This window comes from Melopsittacus undulatus, chromosome Z, assembly GCF_012275295.1.
Source record: "Melopsittacus undulatus isolate bMelUnd1 chromosome Z, bMelUnd1.mat.Z, whole genome shotgun sequence".
NCBI classification, from domain to species: Eukaryota; Metazoa; Chordata; class Aves; order Psittaciformes; family Psittaculidae; genus Melopsittacus; species Melopsittacus undulatus.
The window spans coordinates 14,151,090-14,156,096 of record NC_047557.1 but is presented as its reverse complement, the minus strand read 5'-3'; positions in this window follow the sequence as shown (position 1 = coordinate 14,156,096).

The following is a 5,007-nucleotide window of genomic DNA, read 5'->3' as shown; positions in this document are numbered from 1 at the left end:
CAAGACTTATCAGGAAAGAAAACATTTCTTTTTATTTATTTCTTTTAAGAGAAATGCATGCCAGGCAATAGTTCAGATAATATTACTGTACTTAAGAATGAATAAAAATGCAATCACACAGACTCTAGGCAGTTTAAGAGAAATTCAGGAAGAACTGTTTTTAGGACCTGGTTGCATGATAGGAAAAATACATTACACTTTAAAACTTCAATTTAAGCTAAATAAAACACAGTATCTTTAAATTTTCTAAGGAATATCAAAATAAAATTTTGTCCTGATATATTTTGGCTTTATTCCTGCACAAGTAACAAGATACCCAAGACAGAAAAAGAAAAAAAAAGTATCAAAGATGCAAAACGCCTTTTTCTGCTCCACCTACAGTCTGGCTTATGAATCCAGCAAGACTCTGGCAAGCATAGTCTTGCCTTTTGCCAGCATACTACATGGAGGGCTTTAGTTAAGACTGCAGTTGAAATACACCTACAAAGTCTTAGCAGCTTCCATTCCTAGGACTGTCACCTCAGGCACGACATAGCTCCATCTAGCATTCTTTTTACAGCTTTTACACTTACATTGTGGTGAAATTCCTTTTGACTTACACAGCTGAGTCGTGAAGGACTGATCGTATATCAGATCTTATAAGACATGAATAACCTGCAAATTCCATGCAGAAGGGAGAAGAAAACATTCAGCACCAGAATGGTTAAAAGCACTCAGACACAGAGGGTGGAGGAGTCCAGAAACCAGGAACAGGACTATGGGTACAGCTATCTTTAATCTCCATATTTTACATTTCTGGAGCTGTGTAGAATACTGATAGAGTCTTCTACCACTGCTTCCATAACAGAATTTGAAAATGTTCCACAAGACAGAAAACCAGGATGACCTTCTGTCTCCACAATGCCAAGGACAGAACATTTACTGATTTCAGAAGGGCCAGTAACTCACACTAGAATTTCTTCCTAGCAGAAAACCTCTAATTTAACACCTCAGAGCTACAGACACTTCAATTTATTGATCCTTAGGTTTTGAGAAGCTCACAATTTCTCCAAAAGATAAAAAGATTTTAAATTATTTTTGCAGGTTTCTAAAGGTCACACGGAAATTATAAAAGTCCTGCATACATCACTGCAACCCAGGGCTCCAACAATGCTAACAACAAACACCCTTGTTGCAGTGTGCCCCAACTTTTTACTTGTAAGCACAAATGCTTCAGGTGGAGCCCCTCCATATTTAAAAGGTGAGCTGCATTGCCTAATGTACAGGCTTTGCAGTCTTCCTTGTCATTACACCAATATCCTCAAAAGTGTTTAGACAACACTAAAATCAACACGAACAAAGAATCTAAATATGCAATCACATGCAACTAGTAGACTCTTCCACACACTTAGGGAAATCTGCTTATTTATAGATTTTCTAAGTTTAGACTTGCCATCTGATTAAATTTAATATCTAAAAGTGAAAAGAATTTGATACATTTTCCTGGAATAAACACAATAGAATAGCTCTTTGTTATAGAGTGGCAAGTATATGACATAAAAAAGACGTCTTTCCAAGGCAGATTATGTTAAAGCTTCTGGTAACTCATCAATAGATTGTTATTCCTTTGAATTATACAAAATTAATATTGAGACACAAAGTCAAATCTTGCATGCCCTTTTTCAGAATAAAAAATGAAAACTGCCGTTAAAGTCAAGAGATCTGACTCTCTGCTCTAAAACCAATTTAATACAAAGATGGTCAGTCCAGTTCAGCGGCATAACTCCTGTCTTAATTATATCAGCATGATGAAAACCTGGTGCCACACGACCCCTGATTTTGTAAACACCTTTCCGGCTGAACACATAAAATTTGCTCTATTTGTCATGTATCACTTTAAGCTAATACAGTGGCGATTTATTGTGGAAGTCATGACAGATTAGACTATTTATTTAAAATGCTTCCTATTTTGAAAACAAATCCAAACCCTTTTCTGCTCTTGAGAGGCATTCTCAACTACCCTATCAAAATAAATGTCTCATTTAACCATCCCTCTCCAGTCCTCTAAACTGTCAGATCACTAATGACACAGCCTAGATCACTTCTATTGATGCATAGTACAAACACTGTACGCTACTATACGGCAGTGTAATATAATCAATAACTATCAGAATATAAACATTTTGTACAGCTACAACACTCTTTTCTATTCAATATGTTAATAATCAAATTTAATATTGTATAATAAATTGTGATAATACATGCAATTGTAGGTATCGAACCATTTTATCACTGGAAAAGTTCTGGAATTCTCTAATAAAACAGAATACAAAGGAAAGTTAAATAAAATGCTGTTCAAGAAAAAAGAAATACAGTCATTCATATACAAGTAACATTTGACTTACAACATTTTTTTTCAGAAACTATAATTAACATTAATTACATGCAATAATTACTACCAGCTAATGTCAAGCACTTCTTCTGTATTATCAATAATTAAATACCTTTATAAAATCACCTTTTAAAAATCAGTCTTGGTTACAAAGATTAAAAGAGAATCAAAACAGTTGTACAAATACAACTGTATCAGTTTAATCAAAAAAGAAACAAAAAAACCCCACATGATGCTAATAGATTACTGACATATTTACCAAAAGTGAAAGTAATTGAATAACAAAGGAAATGAAGACAGGAAACCAGGGAAGGTTTTTAGGTATCTAATGCACCACCCTAAAAAGGCAAAGGACTACCTCTGAGAAACAGTGAGCAGCTATCAAATACCACAAGAAAACTGACAGTCACAACCACTGTTCTGACAAACAGCTTGGTTCAGATTTGCCAGTCTAAAAAGATATGAATGTAGTACTAGTATGCCACACGGTTCTTCATCAGAGAATTAATTATCACTGACCTGGGTTTTTTTTTAATCCTGGAAGAAGTTTTGTCATCACACTCCAGCCTGTGTGCTTTGTTTCCATGAACTGCAGGTAAGAACAAGAAGCTTTGTGCCAGTGTTTCTGAATATGGATGGCAGACATGCAATTTGAATGCTTTTTCCTTTCTGCGTATTATTCATCATTAAGATAATTTTGCAATGGCATTTCTCTATCACAGAATCACAGAGCAGTTTGTCTAAATGAGTTGTGAAGAACTCCAAGGATGGATATTCCACAACTTCCCTAAGCAATTTGTTCCATGGCTTAACCACCCTCACTGTGAAGGTTTTTTTATCCTTATGTTCATATATTCCTATATTCATTTTCTCCTCATATTTTGTTTGCACTTGTTTGCACCTGTTCTCTCCTGACCTTTTGCTATATACACCTGCAAAAATCTCTGCCTTCTCAATAACTTTCAATTAATTAAGCAAGAACTAATAATAATAGAACTGTCCTTACCCTTCTCAAGACTGAGCAATCTCAGCCCCACTAGTGATTCCTAGATGTGCTTCAGCCTCCACAGCCTTCTGGTGTCTCTCTGCTGCACTCAGTCTAGTCTGACAGTCTTTCTACTGTTAGCCCAAAACTGTACACAGTATTTTAAATATGGCCTTGTAAGTGTTAAACAGATACAATCACTTTCCTAATCTCTAATTTTTTGCTGTTATTAACAACAGTAGTTACAGTTCTAATTGCTGTGATGAATTCCCTCAGGGATCGGTGTTGGGACCGGTCTTGTTCAACATCTTTCTCAGCGACATGGACAGTGGGATTGAGTGCACCCTCAGCAAGTTTGCTGATGACACCAAGCTGTGTGGTTCGGTTGATATGCTGGAGGGAAGGAATGGCATCCAGAGGGACCTTGACACACTTGTGAGGCGGGCTGATGCCAACCTCACGAAGTTTAACCATGACAAGTACAAGGTCTTACACCTGGGTTGGAGCAATCCCAGGCACAGCTACAGGTTGGGCAAAAAGGAAATTCATGGTAGTCCTGCGGAGAAGGACTTGGGGGTGTTAGTCAATGAGAAAATGAACATGAGCCAGCAGTGTGCACTCACAGCCCAGAAAGCCAACCATATCCTGGGCTGCATCAAAAGGAGCATGACCAGCAGGTCAAAGGAGGTGATCCTGCCCCTCTACTCTGCTCTCCTGAGACCTCACTTGGAGTATTGTGTGCAGTTCTGGTGTCCTCAACATAAAAAGGACATGTAACTGTTAGAACAAGTTCAGAGGAGGCCATGAGGATGATCAGGGGACTGGAGCACCTCCTGTATGAAGACAGGCTGAGAAAGTGGGGGCTGTTCAGCCTGGAGAAGAGAAGGCTGCGTGGAGACCTCATAGCAGCCTTCCAGTATCTGAAGGGGGCCTGTAGGGATGGTGGAGAGGGACTCTTCACTAGGGACTGTAGTGACAGGACAAGGGGTAACGGGTTGAAACTTAAACAGCAGAAGTTTAGATTGGATATAAGGAAGAAATTCTTTCCTGTTGGGGTGGTGAGGTACTGGAATGGGTTTTCCCAGGGAGGTTGTGAATGCTCCATCCCTGGCAGCGTTAAAGGCCAGGTTGGACGAAGCCTTGGGTGGCAGCCTTTAGCGTGAGGTGTCCCTGGCCATGTCAGGGGGGTTGGAACTAGATGATCATAAGGTCCTTTCCAACACTAACTATTCTATGATTCTGTGATTCTAATTTGGTTATTGGCTATTATAATCACAGTGTGATTATTTCACACTATGAAATGATCTATAATATGGGGGTAATACTAATCCATAATTTGAGAATGATTGGCAAAAAATGATCTGTCAGTGCTACTGAAGTTAATTGATCAAGAAAATTTTCATTTTATTCTATATTCTTCCTATTTCTAAAAATTCAACATCTGTGAGGGAAATGAAGCAGACTTTTGTCTTGTCAGGTTGTAGCCTGAATCACTGAAAGATTTTTAATTCATTAATATATTCTTTACTTGTCATTCTTCCCACTGGAAAAATGTAACCTGGGGGGTGACAAAACAGATATAGATGGATTCAGTATTCCCCAGCCTAATTTGAAATTAATCAGCAGTGATAATACATCAAGAGAACCATTC